The 19,311-nt window shown below is 40.2% G+C and overlaps 1 non-coding gene across 1 annotated transcript; it reads left to right on the top strand.

Annotated features, from left to right (window-relative positions):
* The first annotated feature begins 13,685 nt into the window (after positions 1–13,685).
* On the top strand, positions 13,686–13,757 carry TRNAC-ACA (transfer RNA cysteine (anticodon ACA)). The gene has a single exon. It is a non-coding gene; the product is annotated as a tRNA-Cys (tRNA).
* The last annotated feature ends 5,554 nt before the right edge of the window (positions 13,758–19,311 follow it).

Below are 19,311 nucleotides of genomic sequence, written 5' to 3'. Positions count from 1 at the left end.
TTCAATGCTACTTCCGTGCCCCATCAGCATTCCCCTTTGGCAAGACACTTCCTACTTTTAGATTCTCAACTGAAACCATGTTGTTGTTCTTTAGTCACTAAGCTGTGTCCGACTCTTTTGCAGTCCCATGGATTATATCGCACCAGGTTCCTCTGACCGTGGGATTTCTCAGGCAAGAATACTAGAGTGGGTTGCCATTTCCTTCTCCAGGGGATCTTCTCAACCCAGGAACTGAACCCACATCTTCTGTATTGGCAGACAGATTCTCTACACTGAGCCACTGGGGAAACCCCAACTAAAATCATCATCCATTGCTAATTAACATGGCCAGCATGATCCTTCCTGTCCAATACTGTTTAATATTTCCTTGGGGGTGGTGGCTGGGGCAAAGCCAGCTTGCTTCCACGGGCATTATACTGTAGGTAGCGCAAGTTGCATTTTGTGTAGATTACATATGTTACTGTTGTTGTTGTTAAGTCGCTCAGTTGTGTCTGACTCTTTGTGACCCCATGGGCTGCAGGATGCCAGGGTTCCCTGTCCTTCACCATCTCCCAGAACTTTTTCAAACTTATGTCCATGGCTTCGGTGATATCATCCAACCATCTCATCCTCTGTCATCCCCTTCTCCTCCTGTCTTCAGTCTTTCCCAGCATCAGGGTCTTTTCCAATGAGTCGGCTCTTTGCATCATGTGGCCAAAGTATTGGAGCTTCAGCTTCACATCAGTCCTTCCAGTGAATATTCAGGACTGATTTCCTTTATGATTAAATAGTTGGATCTTCTTGCAGTCCAAGGAAATCTCAAGAGTATTCTCCAACACCGCAGTTCAAAAGCATCAATTCTTTAGTGCTCAGCCTTCTTTTTGGTCCCATTCTCACATCCATACATGACTGCTGGAAAAACCATAGCTTTGACTAGGTGAACCTTTGTCGGCAAAGTAATATTTCAGGTTTTTAATACACTATCTAAGTTTGTCATAGCTTTTCTTTTTTTTTAATTGTTAATCAGATATTTAATTTGACTTAAATATTTTTTTAATTTATTATTATTATTTTTTTTTACTTTACAATATTGTATTGGTTTTGCCACACATCAACATGAATCTGCCACGGGTGTACATGTGTTCCCAATCCCAAACCCCCTTCCCACTGCCCCCCTCCCAACACCATCCCTCCGGGTTATTCCAGTGCACCAGCCCCAAGCATCCTGCACCCTGCATCGATGGCTGCAGTCACCATCTGCAGTGATTTTGGAGCCCAAGAAAAGAAAGTCTGTCACCGTTTCCATTGTTTTCCCATCTATGTGCCATGAAGTGATGGGACAGGATACCATGATCTTAGCTTTTTGAATGTTGAGTTTTAAGCCAGCTTTTTGACTCTCCTTTTTCACCTTCATCAAGAGGCTCTTTAGTTCCTCTTCACTTTCTGCCATAAGGGTGGTGTCATCTGCATATCTGCGGTTATTGATATTTCTCCCGGCAATCTTGATTCCAACTGTGCTTCATCTAGCCCGATATATCACATCATGTACTCTGCATATAAGTTAAATAAGCAGGATGACAATATACAGCCTTGACATACTTTCCAGTTTGGAACTAGTCCATTGTTCCATGTCTGGTTCTATCTGTTGCTTCTTAACCTGCATACAGATTTCTCAGGAGGCAGGTAAGGTGATCTGATAGTCCCATCTCTTGAAGAATTTTCCAGTTTGTTGTAATCCACATAGTCAAAGGCTTTAGCGTAGTCAATGAAGCAGAAGTAGATGTTTTTCTGGAATTCTCTTGCATTTTCTGTGTTCCAGTGGATGTTGGCAGTTTGATATCTGATTCCTCTGCCTTTTCTAAATCCAAGTTGAATGTCTGGAAGTTCTCAGTTCATGTACTGTTGAAGCCTAGCTTGGAGAATTTTGAGCATCACTCCAGTACCTTGTGAGATGAATGCAATTGTGGGGTAGTTTGAGCATTCTTTGACATTGCCTTTCTTTGGGATTGGAATGAAAACTGACCTTTTCCAGTCCTGTGGCCACTGCTGAGTTTTCCAAATTTGCTGGCATATTGAGTGCAGCACTTTCACAACATCATCTTTTAGGATTTGAAATAGCTCAGCTGGAATTCCATCACCTCCACTAGCTTTGTTCATAGTGATGCTTTCTATGACTTACTTGACTTTGCACTCAAAATGTCTGGCTCTATGTGAGTGATCACACCATTGTGGTTATCTGGGTCATTAAGATCTCTTTTGTATAGTTCTTCTGTGTATTCTTGCCACTTCTTCTTAATATCTTCTGCTTCTGTTAGGTCCATACCATTTATGTCCTTTTTTTTTTTTTTTTTTTTGCCTGTCTTTGCATGAAATGTTCCCTGGTATCCCTAATTTTCTTGAAGAGATATCTAGTTCAGTTTTTTTGAAGAGGTCTCTAGTAGATTATATACGCAAACTCCAAAAAATGGTCACTGACTCCACTGTTGGCCATTCCACTTTCTAGTTCTGCCACACTAAAGAAGCCTGGTGTTAGGAATAAGATTTAGCCATTGCTGAACATCAGCAGCCTCATCTGTAAAGTAGGTTTGAGGATAACCTCAGCCTCATAGAAATTGTGAAAATTTAATAAGATCATAGTTATTAAATCCCCATCAAAGTATCACCATATAACAGAGACTTAGTTAACAGTATTTTTCTCTGACCCTTTCCTCTATGCAAATTTACTCTCTGAAATACAAGAAATGTGTGACATATACTCTTGGATTTTTGCTTATTTGTGTGTGTGTGTGTGATGGTACAGTAACACTCACTTTATTGATTTGACTTTGGTTTGATTTTCTAACCCTGTTTTTTGTGATTATCTCATTTTCTTTTAATTTTTATTTTATATTGGAGCACAGTTGAGAAACTACATTGTGTTAGTTTCAGGTGTACAGCAAAATGATTCATTTATACAAATCCATGTATCTATTCTTTTTCAAATGTTTTTCCCATTTAGGTTATTATGTTGAGCAGCATTCCTTATGCTATACAGTAGGTTCTTGTTGATTTCTGTTTTAAATATAGCAGTGTATATATGTCAATTCCAAGCTCTCAACTTGTGTTTTGTTGTTGTTTGTTTTTTTAACTTATGATAGAAAGGCTGCTGACTGTTCTGCTTCTTTCCTGGCTCTTGGTACAAAATAGCCTCGACCTCATTAGACTCCTCTGTGTCTGACCTGTGGGGTGAGCTACATATTCCTTCAAGTAAGAAAGTCCTTCTTGTGTTTTCTCTCAGTCCATATACTACTCATAAGTCCCACTTGGTTTCCAAAACAAATTCATCACTTAAGTTCCTTGAGTTTGATAACCTGGAGAGCTGCCTAAGGAATCTGTCCCTTTGGTCATCTGTGCCTCCTAACTGGTTGTGAACATTTTATTTAAACCTGTAATGGGAAAGGGAGAAATTCATTCGAATGCTTACCTTGCCACTGCCATCATAGCTGTGACAAATGGACGTCTGACAGTTTAGATCCTGCCAATTAGAGAGCTGCTTATTGCATCTGCTTTTGATAAACATCAGTCATTATAGGGGTTGGAGAAGCTGGGTTTCCCAGGGTGCTGTTTTTCTTTTTTTTTTTTTTTGTCATTCTCTCTATCTCTTGCTTCTTGAGTGTACCTTCTGGCACCAGCCATACGTGCTGGCTACATCGTTAAGTGCTGAGACTTTACATCTTAATTCTGAGTGAGAGGTTTTCTCTGGGGGCGATGGTGCATCTGTGGAAAAGGAATTCAGTGTACAATGGAGGTGATATGTTGGAGGATGTTGATGACATATTTAAGGAAACAGCTGTCCAGAAACTATTTTGTGAATGTGTGTGGGGGTGGGTGAGTGGGAGGCATAAGAGTCTGCTTGCTTTGGTTGCCCACAGGCTAAGTAAGGTGGAATGTCTTACCTTGGCTTAGAGGTCGCTAAGGAAAATGTTTGAAGTACTTAACTCCAGCAGGAAAGAACACGGATTTAGGATGTGGGATAATTTGCTCAACTTGTGTTCTCTTTCTGTCTGGGAGGCTCATAAGCTATCAAGCAATATTATCAACAATTCCCACTTTCTTTCAGATGCTTCTTAATGTTATTTAATACTCTTTTCAACAGAATGGGGACTAACCTAGGATGAAATTATGGCTTAATTTTTTAATGTAATTCCTTGTGAAACAAAAAGATGTCTGTGTTCAATAGCTGGATAGATGTATGGCAAAATAGGAGAAAGGCAAGCTGTGTAACATCAGGACCAGTTTCTATAGCAACAAAAATGTCAGGCATCCTTTTGGCTGATCCTATTAATCTGGAGTAGAAGCAATGATACTGACACATTCGAAATGTATTTAAACCAGAAGGTGAAAATATAACCCAGTTGTGGATTTAAAATAGAGGTAGAATTAGGTACCAACATTATTCAACTGAAACATACAGGATGTAAGGGAAAGCGGAGAGTTCTCAAGTACAGCCTCTGCATTTTTTAGGTTTTTTTTTTTTTTTAATGATTAAGCTTTTCACCAGAAGTTATTCCAAATAGTCTCAGATCCAACTATAAAAAAGGAGGGTAGAGGAAAGATCCAATCAGCTTCTGATATCCAAAGCAGGCCTGTCTTTTTCAGAGTGTTGGCTCAGAGTAAACCCTTGAAATTAATTGTTTTGAAGATGATGAGATTTGTAACTTTGAGAGCTGCTGACATTTGTGCACCTTCACGGAAAGGCAAGACTAGGTTTCTGGAAGAAGAAATCTGGCCTTTGGACCAGAGCATGTAGTCGTGGTTTCTGCTCTTTTAACCACAAAAAGGGCTAATGGGAGACTTGTGAACAAGTCCCCCGTATCTGTTAATGGAGGTGATGGTCCCAGCTCTGTGTTCTTCCAAGAGCTACTCTGAGGACCAAATGAGATAATGGATGTGGAAGTACTCTGAAAGATATCTAAAGTGCTCCAGGAGTGTAAAGAATTATTATTATTATTAAGGATGAGCCAAGGAAATACTCTGTCCTAAAGAGCACCAGTAGCGGACAGAGTTTAGGAGGCGAGTTATAAATTCTGACTATCTGGGTCAGCGGTTTGAATTCCTTTTTCCAAGGGAGACTGTAAAGCTATTATTCTGTGCTCTTTTCCTTTGGTGCTTCTTTTTACTCTCAAATTATTTAAATGGCTAAATCTTTTCCCACTTTGCAAAGCAGAATGACAGTCCCCAGTATATTTTGCTGCCGGAGCACAAAATAAATGGGGATGCAGATCCGTGTCATTATGATAAAACACCATCTTTTCATCTTTATCTGAGAATTTCAGACTCCTCGGGAAAGATGACCGCCTCTCATTATGGAAAATGAATTTGCCAGCAAAGAAAGATATCTCTTAACTTGTTCTGGGGGCTTCCTGTTTCCAAAAGCATCAAGGAAAATTAGCCCTGTTTACTATTCTTGGTTTATTAAAAATGGTTTCCCTTTCCTCATCCACTCCCCACATGTCTGAAAATGATTGTGAAATAATAGAATGTAGACAGGAACCAGCAAGGAAAATGAAAAGAGTATGTAACGTTTGATTAATCAAGATATCTTCTGTAAAGGAATAGAATCTGCTGTTTGAAATGAGTAGCAAAAGGTCTGGATATTTCTAACCCCTGTCTGGATACACTTTCTTACACTTCAGAAATAATTAACACTCTCAAAGCAAAGGAGATGCTTTCAACTATGCCTTGAAATAAAATGTTATTTTTGTACAAACCGCGGCTGGGGATATGTTGCTGTCACCTTCAAGCCCTGCATTGTGACTGATGACCTGGGAGGGTGTCCAAATCTCAGACTTTGTCTCCATCCATCAGTCACCAGTCAAATACGTATCTAGCACTATGATAGGCTCATGGGGATAAAAGACTAGAAGAGTAAAGAGAAAGAAAGTAGATTTTCTTTTATCTTTACCAAATTTCACGCACCGAATTGCTGTCTCTCTCAGTTCGTTAAATTAACAGAAAATGAACTTCATAAGTTGTAGGACCAGGGAGGCTAGTTGATTAGTTAAGACAAATAGATTTTTCATTCTTGTTTGTCTTTTGGCACTCAGCTCTTCCATAAAACTTTTCAGATTACCCTGTTATGCTCCCAACCGCACCCCCCCACCTTTGTGAAACAATCTAATGCAGTGATGAGGGTTGGTTTAACAGTGAGGTACAGATTCAAGTTTAATCTCCATCACATACTAGCTGGGTGACTGGAGCTTCCATGGCATTGTAAAGTGAAGAGCAATAGACCCAACACACAGGGGTTTATGAAGACTAAGTAGGAAATGGATGTAGAGTGCTTAGCCAAATAGGTAGCATGTAGTAAGAAACCAATACATTCTAGCAATTGTGATCATTTTCATTTCTGTGAACATTATAGAGTATTTTGAACATTTTTACTTAGCCCATAGAACAAAGAAACATATTTTACTACCAAGCAACAGGTACAATAAACATCCTCAGGTCTCTGATGCTGAGCCCATTCTGGGGAGCCCTCCGAGGTGGGGCAGGGATATTTAGGGACATAGGGGTGTCAGAAATGTGCTGAGACTCAGGATCAGGATGGGTCTCAGCCGTGAAGGGAGGAATGTGCATGTCTATTGCACACCTTCATTTGTGTTTTTTTTTTTTTTTTAGTTTTTGAATGCTGAATTTTTTTTTTTTAGTTTTTTATTTTTTAAATTTTAAAATCTTTAATTCTTACATGCATTCCCAAACATGAACCCCCCTCCCACCTCCCTCCCCATAACATCTTTCTGGGTCATCCCCATGCACCAGCCCCAAGCATGCTGCATCCTGCGTCAGACATAGACTGGCGATTCAATTCACATGATAGTATACATGTTAGAATGGCATTCTCCCAAATCATCCCACCCTCTCCCTCTCCCTCTGAGTCCAAAAGTCCGTTATACACATCTGTGTCTCTTTCCCTGTCTTGCATACAGGGTCATCATTGCCATCTTCCTAAATTCCATATATATGTGTTAGTATACTGTATTGGTGTTTTTCTTTCTGGCTTACTTCACTCTGTATAATCGGCTCCAGTTTCATCCATCTCATCAGAACTGATTCAAATGAATTCTTTTTAATGGCTGAGTAATACTCCATTGTGTATATGTACCACAGCTTTCTTATCCATTCATCTGCTGATGGACATCTAGGTTGTTTCCATGTCCTGGCTATTATAAACAGTGCTGCGATGAACATTGGGGTACATGCGTCTCTTTCAATTCTGGTTTCCTCGGTGTGTATGCCCAGCAGTGGGATTGCTGGGTCATAAGGGAGTTCTATTTGCAATTTTTTAAGGAATCTCCACACTGTTCTCCATAGTGGCTCATTTGTGTTTTAAAATAGCATTTTTATATTTGACTCAATCCTTTTGATATTTCCATTCCCAAGGGCCTTGCCTATGCCTTGATACGTCCTGATCATTATTATAGCACTCATCACACCTTAGCGTTTTGCTCTCTTTCTCTAATGATTAGCCTGTGATCGATAGACAGCAGGAATTATGTGTCTATATATATATATATATATATATATACACATATATATATATTTTTTTTTTTTTTACTTATTCATCGAAATACCAAGTACTGTTACCAGGTTTCAAGAGGTGAGTATTTATTTGTCTGATGGATAAATGGATCAAGCAATGAAAAAACAAATTAATAAAAGTCTTTATTAAAACTTGTGGTTGCCAGTGGGGATGAGGATGGGAGGGGGAAAGAAAAGTAGGGGATTAAGATATACAGACTACTCTGTATAAGTAAGTCACAAGGATACATTGTATAGCACAGGGAATATATCCAACATTTTATAGTAACTTTAAATGGAGTATAATCTGTAAAATATTGAATCACTATTGTCTACCTGAAATTAATAAAATATTATAAATCATCTATACATCAATGAAGAATGAACCCTAAAGAAGCATTTAAGCCCCTATATGAACACATGGTAATACTTAAATGTTACTATATATACTTTTAACTGATCAGTTTTCAGGTTGGCAGGTGAATAGGGCATTGAGACTTATTGTACTGAGGGCTTGTCCTTAGGGGGAGAGTAATGTTTTCCTGGCCTTGAGAAAAGCCCAGACTGAGATCCTCTGAGAGGCTATGAGCAAAGAATCTCTCAGATTATTCCAGTTCTATCAGGGATGTGTAGCAGGCCCCTTTGTAGCTCCAACCCTCATTTCTAAATACACACTCAAATCAATAATTTTGAGTGGGCTGCCAAAAAAGCAGTCAGTAGATCAAGTGTTGCCCAAGGAGCCCTTCACCCTTGGCTGCCATGATGTGTGACCCTCTCCCTTGAGTTTGGCAGCCAGAGGAGAAAGCCCGAGGCAGCTCCTCTTGAAAGGCCAGCACAGAAAATTCCTTCCTGTTTGGCAAGGAGACTGGGGGTAGAGAAGGAGGACACTCATAATGTCTAATCCTTCGTGGGCATCTGTTCATAGCTTGGACCAGACATCTAAAGAAATCATAAGAATGTTTCTAGCATTATCTGTTTTCATTCCCAAACCATCTCTTGTGTTTTCCACACCTGGACCAGGAATCTGCACATCCCCAGCCCCCTGCATCTGTTTCTCCTCTGTTTGAATGACAAATCCCAATGCCTTACCCTCTTGTATCTTTTCTTCCTACTCGATTCATCTGCTCAGATGCCAATTACAAGTATAACAATAATAATAGCTAATATTTAAAACAGTGAGAGGCTTCATTTGGGTTGGGGCTCCAAAATCACTGCAGATGGTGACTGGCGCCATAAAATTAAAAGACACTTGCTCCTTGGGAGAAATACTATGACTAACCTAGACAGCATACTAAAAAAAGCAGACATTACTTTGCCGACAAAGTTCCATCTAGTCAAAGCTATGGTTTTTCCAGTAGTCATGTATGGATGTGAGAGTTGGACTATAAAGAAAGTTGAGTGCCAAAGAACTGATGAACTGTGATGTTGGAGAAGACTGTTTAAAGTCTCTTGGACTGCAAGGAGATCAAACCAGTCAATCCTAAAGGAAATCAGTCCTGAATATTCATTGGAAGGACTGATGCTGAAGCTGAAACTGTAATAGTTTGGCCACCTGATGTGAAGAGCTGACTCATTGGAAAAGACCCTGATGCTGAGAGAGACTGAAGGTGGGAGGAGAAGGGGATGGCAGAGGATGAGATGGTTGGACGGCATCACCAACTCGATGGACGTGAGTCTGAGTAAGCTCTGGGAGTTGGTGGTGGACAGGCATCCTGCAGTCATGGGTCACAAAGAGTCAGACATGACTAAGTGACTGAACTGAACTGATCATGAAACTGGTACAACTTCAGGAGTTTTAGTTCTGTGTGTTCATTGTATCTTCCCCACAAGCTGGCTAAGAGGCACAAGGTAAAACATGTGAACAAAAGAGAGAAGTCAAGGTATGAAAGCACTGAGCATGATGAGTTAGCTTATGAGAGGTGGATAAGAAGAGGCATAATAGATTTTGTGAGTGAATTTAATCTTGAGCGATAAGGAAGAAAATGGAAATAGGACATGCCAGTGGTCAAGCGCATAGATGTGTACAGCACATCCTGGTTTACTGGTCATGGTAAGCATAGTACCTGGTTCATAGCAGGCATTCGATAACCCTAGGCTGAAATGATTCAAATAACATATTTGAGTGAACATTGCAAAGCACTACAAAACAGAGCAGGAGACCAGACGTGGGAGGGCTAGCCTTGTAGCACTCGTTTTCAGGAAGAGTGGGTGAATGATGAAGCTTTCTATAAAAGCGAGAGCAAATTTTATGACTGCAACTCACAGATTTCTCATCATAATGAATTCTCCATTAAATGTCCTCCTAATCCGCACTGGCTGATAGATGAACCCCTGAAACAGAGAGTTCCCAGCAAGATCTATGGGAGTAGCCACATATCAGAGGAGATGAATGCAGTTAGTCATCAGGAATTGCAGGAGTCAAAAGGAAGATGGGACGATTTGCCTGGACTCTGTTTGAAAGCCAGATAACAAATGAATCCCCCGGCTTGTGTTGTCAAATGTTTCTATTCATATCAGCAACGGCCTCAGTCACTGATAGCTTCAGTTCAGTTCAGTTCAGTCGCTCAGTCCTGTCTGACTCTTTGCAGGCTTTGAAGAAAGAACGTAACAGTTTAATGAAGGTGTTAGAGCATGCCTGAGAGAGCACCACACTAGCGATCCTAGGGTCTTTGAATAGCAGACCTAGGTCTGGGATCTTAGATATCATCTAGTCAAATGAAATCTTAAGGTAGAACCTGAATAAATATAGCAGGTAAAAGCAATAAATGGGATTTTCTGGCAATTTAAATCTACATCATTTGGCAGACAAGCCCTTTAATTGTGGATTTCCTAGAGCACACTTGTGTATGGAAAACATTGCTTTTGAGTCCAATACTCTTATTTTACCAGGGAAGGGAAACATAGCCACAGAGCAGAGAATTGACTCCCTCAGTATAACCCAGGTGGCCAATGGCAAAGTCTGAGACCAGAAATTTTGACTCTGCTTTTCATGCACCAGTAATGTTCTTTTGTTCAAGAAATATTATCGAGCAGCTACTATGTAAAGGACACTGTTAGCCTGGAGCATACATTGAAAGATCAAGTTTCTATTCTTAAAAATTTCAGGGACAGTTGCAAAGACAACTCTAATTTAGGGTAAAAAGTGTAAAACCAGAGCTATGTATATATTATGATTTACCCAGATATCACAGGGCTTCCCAGGTGGCTCAGTGGTAAAGAATTCACCTGCCAATGCAGATTGAATTCCTGGATCAAGAAGATCCCCTAGAGAAGGAAATGGCAACCCAGTTAAGTATTCTTGCCAGGATAACCCCATGGACAGAAGAGCCTGGTGAGCTGCAGCCCATGGGGTCAAAAGAGTTGGATACGACTGATAAACTGAGCATGCATGCACACAGATTATCACAAATTCAGAAGCTTTCAGGTGTCAAGCAGGTAACATGAATGAAACATGCTGAGAATAAAGTATGGTGGCAGTTGAGGGAACTGGAACATAAATTTCTATTGAGTGTGTTCAAATTTTGTTCTAATTTTGAAACCTCAACTTGATAAAGATAATTTACCCCAAAACTCCCTGTAGTTAACATTATACTAAATACCAAGAGTGCCAAAGCTTTCCCACAAAGCAAAGATATATTTCAGCATCATATTGGAAGTCCTAGTTAATGCAATAAAACAAGAAAAGGGAATGAATGGTATACAAATGGTTAAGGAAGAAATAAACCTGACTTTTTTGTAGATGACATGATTCTCTGTGTAGAAAATCTTAAAGAATCAATAAAAAAAATCTCTTGGAACTAATAAGCAATCGTAACAAGTTTACAGGATTCAAGCTTAATATACAAAAGTCAATCACTTTCTTATATATTAGCAATGAATGCATGGAATATTTCAATTAAAAACACAATACAATTTACATTATCATCCCCAAAATAAAATACTTGGGTATAGCAGAATGTTTAGGAGCTAACAAAGCTGATGAAAGAAGTGAAAGAACTAAATAAATAGATATCCCATGATCATGAGTAGAAAGGCTTCACATTGTCAAGCTCTCAGATCTTCCAAACTTTATTTATAAATTCAGTAGAATACCAGCAAGTTAATTTGTGGATGTTGACAAATTGATTCTAAAGTTTATAAGGAGAGGCAAAAGACCCAGAATAGCCAGCACCATATTGAAGGAGAAAAACAAAGTTGGAGGACTAACACTAGTCAATGTCATGACTTACTATAAAGCTACAATAGTAAAAATAGAGTGATACTGATGGAAGAATAGACAGCAGATTAACAGAATAGAGTGCCCGGAAGTAGACCCACATAAATATAGTCAACTGATCTTTGAATATGGAGAAAAGTAATACAATAGAGAAAAAATAGTCTTTTCAACAAATGTTGCTGGAAAAACTGGACATCCACCTGCACAGAAATGAATCTCTACGTAGACCTTGAAAAGAAAGTGAAAATGTAAGTCACTCAGTTGTGTTTGACATTTTGTGACCCCACGGACTATAGCCTGCCAGGCTTCTCTGTCCTGGGATTCTCCAGTCAAGAATGTTGGATTGCTATTCCCTTCTCCAGGGAATCTTCCTGACCCAGGGATTGCATCTGGGTCTGCCACACTAGAGACAGATTGTTTACCATCTGCACCACCAGGGAAGACCTTAAACTCTTCACAGATATTAACTCAAAATGGATCACAGATCTAAATAAAAAACCATAAAACTCCTAGAAGATAACATAAAAAGTCTAGATGAACTTGGATTTGGCAATGACCTTTTAGATATAATGTCAAAGGTATGATACATGATAGAGAGAGAACTGATAAGCTGGACTTCTTTAAAATCAAAAATTGCTGCTCTCTGAAAGATACTGTCAAGAGGATAAAAAGGCAGGCTACAAACAAGGAGCAAATATTTGCAAATGACACATCTGATAAAGGATTGTTGTCTAAAATAGACAAAGAACTCTTAAAACTAAACAATAAGAAAGCTGCCCAGTTAAATGTGGGCCAAAGATTTTATCAGATACCTCAGCAAAGAAGATATACAGATGGCAAATTGATATGTGAAAAGACATATTCTCCTTATGTATGTTTTCAGGAAAATGAAAATTAAAACAACAATGAGATACCACCACACATCTATTAAATGACCACAATCCAAAATTCATTTGACTGCACCAAATGCTAGTGCAGATATGGAGTGACAAGAAGTCTCATTCATTGCTGGTGGAAATACAAAATGGTACAACCTCTTCAGAATATAGTTGGGTAGTTTCTTATGAAACTAAACATAATCTTACCATATCATCCAGCAATCACGCCCCTTGGAATTTACCCAAAGAAGCTGAAAACGTATGTCCACATAAAAAGCTGCACATAGATGTTTATATTAATAGCAGCTTTATTCATAATTGCCCAAACTTAGAAGTGACCAAGATGTCCTTCAGTAGACAAATGAATAAGTAAACTGTTGTACATCCAGGCAGCATCTAAGGAATATTATTTAGCACTAAAAACAAAGGAGATGCCAAGCTGTGAAAATACATGCATATTACTGAGTGAAGGAAGCCAATATAAAAAGGCTATATATACTGTCTGATTCCGTCTATATAACATTCTGGAAAAGGGAAGATATTATAGTAGTAAAAATACTGGTGGTTGCCAGAGGTTAGTGGGGAGGAAAGGATGAATATATGAAACACTGAGGATTTTTAGGGCAGGGAAACTACTCTGTGTGATGTTATAATGGTGGATTATTGTTGTTTAGTCGCTAAGTCATGTCCAACTCTTTTGCAACCTCGTGGACTGTAGCCCTTTCAGGCTCCTCTGGTCATAGGATTTCCTGGGAAAGAATACTGGAGTGGGTTGCCCTTTCCTTGCTCTTTCCAGGTGACCTTCCTGAACCAAGAATCAAACCCACATCTCCTTCATTGGCAGGTGCATTCTTTAACATTGAGCCACCAGGGAAGCCCGTAATGGTGGATGCATATTATTGTATATTTGTCCAAACTGAGAATATACAACACCAAGAGAAAACCTTAATATAAACTAAAGACTTTGGGAGACAATGATGGGTCTATGTAGGTTCATCATTCTAACAAATGTATGAGGACTGATTAATAATAGGGGAGGCTGTACATTCACTTCCCTGGTGGCTCAGACGGTAAAGCGTCTGCCTACAATGCAGGAGACCCAGGTTCGATCCCTGGGTTGGGAAGATCTCCTGGAGAAGGAAATGGCAACCCACTCCAGTACTCTTGCCTGGAAAATTCCATGGACGGAGGAGCCTGGTAGGCTACAGTCCATGGGGTCGCAAAGAGTCGGACGCGACTGAGTGACTTCAATGTCAATGTCAATGTGCATTCACTGGGGGCAGGAGGTATATGGGAAATCTCTGTACCTTCTACTCAGTCTTGTTGTGAACCTGATTCCTCTAAAAACTAAAGCTTATTTAAAAAAAAATTGAAAACTGTGTAGTCAAAACAAACCCCCCCCCCAAAAAAAAAACACAAAAAAACAAAACCCATTTGGCATTGCTGGACCACTAGCTTTCCCTGGATGCCTTCCTTTACATTTTACAAAGTTCTTTCATATAGTGTAGCCATAATTTACAAAAAGAAATGAATTTAACATAGCAACCTAGTCCACACATGCACACATGTAAATGAAACAAAAACTTCACAATGTTGTCCTCACTCTTACGATGTGTGAACTATTTTCTATTCCATTCTATTCTCTTTCATTCTATCCTAATTTTATTTTGTTTAAAAATAGTAGTTATAATCCACTACACTAATTTCCAAACTCACTACTGACCATTAAATCACAGTTTGAAAACCATTGCAATAGCATTGGAGTCTTAAACAACCCTGGGAGGCAGGTAGTTATGGTTTTTCCTTTTGCTCATGAGAAAATGGACTCTAGGAAATTGTGATTTGCCCACCCTTGTACAATGAGTGAGTGGTGGATACAGACTGGAACCAGAATCTTCTGGTGCTCCAACTGTGTGGTTCTTTAAAGAAGCCACGTTGCCTTCCAGAGAATGCTGATTAAGACTGAGTTCCAACTCTGACTTGAATCTTTATTTTTGTGTTGCTCCTGGTAACAGAGTGTTCTTTATTTCCCTGTATGTAACACTTGTTCCCATTAATTTGCTAGATTTGCTACCTCTTAGACCATCAACACGGAATAAACTTTCAAGATAGGAATGATTTAAATATGGACTTGACAGCTCATACATGCTCTTCACTGCATCCTGTATGCAGTTTGAGAACTTCCGTCGAGCCACTTTCCTGATGTTTTCATACCATTTCCTGGTCTCAAGCATCTGGCATACAAGTGTATATTTTTCTAGAAATTTCAGGCATCTGCTGTCATGGTGCTGGCCAAGGGAGCCTTCTCAAGCCCCATATGTACGCCCTGCTGCTGCCGTTTTCCTGCAAGTTTAATAAGGCTGGGGCCATAATTGTAAATATTTAAAAGCTTGGTGTGTGGCCAGATGGATTCATTATAGGCCATATCTGTGCTTAGACTCATTTTCCAGTTCGGCGCTGGAAATGTCACACAGGAAGACACACATGGTTCTGGATCAGGCCCGCATCTAAATGCCAAAGGTAGGGCATTCATTTGTGTCCTCGCCTCCGATTTTCCTAACAGTTCTTCTTATTTAGCCTTGCCCAGACTGAGACGGGAGCCTGATGAAAAAATAATAGATATAAATTGTGCTTCAGTCATTGGCTGTTTATCTTAAGAAGAGAAACTTGTTTCCAGGCTACCTGATAATTGGACATCCAAAAAGTTCACTAAGAAGAGGAGAGAGTGGGACAGTACTGAGTGGAAAGAGAGCAGACTGTTTCTTTTCTTTTATTAGAAGAGGCTGCTGGTCCTTTCAGTTTCCCCAAGTTGTGGGTTTCTTTGTTTACTGAGTATGACAACCGCTACCTCAATAGTATATGAATTATCTATGAATTCTTAAGGCTCTGAAACAGTAAATTCTCATACTTGACTCTATAAAGAGGAGGGAGGGCTGGCAGGGTTTCCAGAGGAAGAGATCAGACCCATGGGGAGAAACTGGAGTCCCCTTGACTCAGTTACTCATCCACTGGTTGATTCAATAAACATTTATTGAACGATTTTCATCTAGCCTGTTCTTGCTTCAGCCCAAGCAGCACTCTACTAAAAAATTTCCTGTGAATGAAGTGTGATTTAGATGCCCTGGCTCTGTGTTCCCAAGGGATAGACCAGTGAAAGCATTTGTCATGTTGTAGGATAATTGCTAGATTTACACAACGGCCTGTGCCTCTGCTATGGGCTCCTGGAAGGTGGACACTATGTCTTCATTTGCCTCTCTGTCCCAACACTATGTGCAGTGCTTAACTCAGAGAAAGTTCTTGATATTTGAGATATTTGAGAATATGAGGATGAATGACTCCTTTGTCTGGAAGAGTAAGAAGCACATCCTCATTAGCATCTAGCCTTTCAATCCAAAAACTATCCAAGTGGTCTGTAATGGTCTGTAAGAATTTGTCCTCATTTCCCATTCATTTAGTTATTAAGAATGCAGAAGGGCTTCCCTACCATTATTTCATTTGAACATAATTCTTTTCTCTTTGCAATCTCTCAATGCTTTCTCAAGTGTTTTCCTTCTAGGTCTATATGTTATCAGTTCAGTTCAGTCTCTCAGTCGTGTCCGACCTTTTGCAACCCCATGAATCGCAGCACGCCAGCCTCCCTGTCCATCACTAACTCCCGGAGTTCACTCAGACTCACGTCCATCGAGTCCGTGATGCCATCCAGCCATCTCATCCTCGGTCGTCTCCTTCTCCTCCTGCCCCCAATCCCTCCCAGCATCAGAGTCTTTTCCAATGAGTCAACTCTTCACATGAGGTGGCCAAAATACTGGAGTTTCAGCTTTAGCGTCATTCCTTCCAAAGAAATCCCAGGGTTGATCTCCTTCAGAATGAACTGGTTGGATGTCCTTGCAGTCCAAGGGACTCTCAAGAGTCTTCTCCAACACTACAGTTCAAAAGCATCGATTCTTCAGGCCTCAGCCTTCTTCACAGTCCAACTCTCACATCCATACATGACTACTGGAGAAACCATAGCCTTGACTAGACAGACCTTATGTGTTATAGGTGCATATAAATACATGGATGTGTAGAATATACAATGATGTATATGATATTACATCATATACATATATGGATATGCATATGTGGATATATGTATATCTAGGTGAGTGTATGTATAAACACATACAAGATACAACCATAATGTGGTATGTGGTAGGGTCCTTTAAAAGAATAACCTGAAGAATGAGTCTTAGGTGTGTGGTGATACTACAGACAGCATCGCCTGGCAGAAGTTAGAACAATCCACCTAGATTAACTCAGTATGTGACCATGAACAGGAATCCATGTCCCCTCTGAACCTCTCTCTCTTCATCTATTTCTTCATTGCAAGAGTTTCTCTACTTCCCTCTGATGAGTTGATGTGAGTCTCAGTGGATGGAAAAACCCTTTGCTGGTTAAACCAATATAAATGGTCAAAAAATGCCAAATGAGTCACGTATATGACAAGATTGGGTTTGATGATGCCGTTTACTGTTTGGGATCATGAATGAGAAAAAAAATGCACTCTCAAATGTTCCTGGCATCAGGCAGAGGTTCTGACAGCAATACTGGCATTGCTCGGTGCATTTTTTCTTTGACTGCTGAACAGATTCCCATTTGCTTGGCAGCTGCAGAACCTTCCTGTAAAGTTCTTTGGTATCTATTAATATTCATTTTCTTTCCCTCCCCCCACCTCTAACCTCCCCCTCTTTCATCCCCTTCTGTGTCCAGCTTTGTTAGTGGTCACATTCATATGGCTTGGGTTACCTACAGCGTCTAGTTTTCCACCCATCCACTGATATAATAATTCCCCTGGGTCCAGTGCATAGTAGGTACATTTCCTAATTTTTCCACTTGGGAAATTTCTATTCATTACTCAAGGTTGCTCCAGCACCGTCTCTCCCATGTGGTCCCACTGCCTTCTCTGGAGAGTTCAGCAATAGGCCCTCTTAAGGAGGTCCCAGTCCTTTTTACCAAAACTTTGAAATCTTAGAGGCAGTGTATTAGGGAAATCCCTGAGTAGAATTCAGTGGTGGGCCTTGCTACTACCTTTTCTCCTCCTCCATGGGACTCTATAAGGCCCAAGAATCAGAAAGGAAGCCTTCAGCAGAGAGCACTTTTGGCAGGTGGCAGCTGGGTGAAAACTCATCGAGAAAGGTTCTATGGTCTCCCAGCAAATCCCCTTAGGCTGGTGCATTAAGGTCTTCAGTACAGATGTCCTCCAGCAGGAAATTTAGAAAGCCCCAATAAATGCTGCCTGATTAGTTGTTTCTCCCAGGTCAGAGTGCCTCTAAGTCCTGGGTGATACTAGCATAGGTTCTGTTTGTATCTGACACCTAAGAATAAGAAATCAGGCTCATTAGCTCCCCTTCCTTCCACCAAGAGTGAAAGCAAACAACTGTGATGAGTAAGATTCCCTCCTTCCTTTCTCCTCCTTTCCCTCCTTCCCTCCCTCCTTGTCTCTCCTTCTCTCCCTCCTTCCTTTCTTCATATTTCAACTGGTTGCTATGGTGTCATGTAGGGAGGACCCATCTGCAGCTCTGAGTGTTTTGTATCAGAAGGTAATTGTCAGTCCTCAGTTAATTATGCATGTTTTCATTAGGAGCAGTAATGAGAAACAGTTGAAATGAGAGGTCCCTAAGATTGCTGGGAACCCTAAAATATTCATTTATTTTTGGATTAGCAAACTTTTTAAGGTAGAAAGAGCACTAACTTTGAAGACAGATCTCAGTTTGAATCCTAGCAGTCACTCACCAGCTGTGTTGTGATGTGACATTCCTTTACCTTTTTGAGCATCAGTTTTCCCATCTGTAAAATGGAAATAGTGATACCTACCCCCTAGGAATACCTTATAATTATAGATAATGAAAATAAAGCATTTAACACAGTGCCTGATACAGTATTTGGCTCGGAGTATCCATTTCATATTGAAAAGCAGAGACATTACTTTGCCAACTAAGGTCTGTCTTGTCAAGGCTATGGTTTTTCCAGTAGTCATGTATGGATGTGAAGAGTTGGACTGTGAAGAAGGCAGAGCGCTGAAGAATCGATGCTTTTGAACTGTGGTGTTAGAGAAGACTCTTGAGAGTCCCTTGGACTGCAAGGAGATCCAACCAGTCCATTCTGAAGGAGATCAACCCTGGGATTTTTTTGGAAGGAATGACGCTAAAGCTGAAACTCCAGTACTTTGTCCACCTCATGCGAAGAGTTGACTCATTGGAAAAGACTCTGATGCTGGGAGGGATTGGGGGCAGGAGGAGAAGGGGATGACCGAGGATGAGACTGCTGGATGGCATCACTGACTCGATGAATGTGAGTCTGAATGAACTATGGGAGTTGGTGATGGACAGGGAGGCCTGGCGTTCTGCGATTCATGGAGTCGCAAAGAGTCGGACAGGACTGAGCAACTGAACTGAACTGAACTGAACTGAACTGATCCATTTCATAAATAAATAGTATCTTTTAGTGATAGGGAAGCTGAAATGGGAAAAGTCCTCTTCTGGTCGGATTTATCTCAATTTATAGCCAGTTGTCTTGTTGGTTTTAAACGATGGTTTTCTGCTCTTGGGTAGAGAAATTTTTGAGTATATGGAGATGGAATTGCTAATCTGAAAGTGGACAGGTTATTATTTTTCAACTTGAGGGCATTATGTTGCATTT

This window comes from Ovis canadensis, chromosome 1 (assembly GCF_042477335.2).
Source record: "Ovis canadensis isolate MfBH-ARS-UI-01 breed Bighorn chromosome 1, ARS-UI_OviCan_v2, whole genome shotgun sequence".
Lineage (NCBI taxonomy): Eukaryota > Metazoa > Chordata > Mammalia > Artiodactyla > Bovidae > Ovis > Ovis canadensis.
Note: the sequence above shows the minus strand (reverse complement) of the source record. Positions and strands in the feature narration are given on the sequence as shown.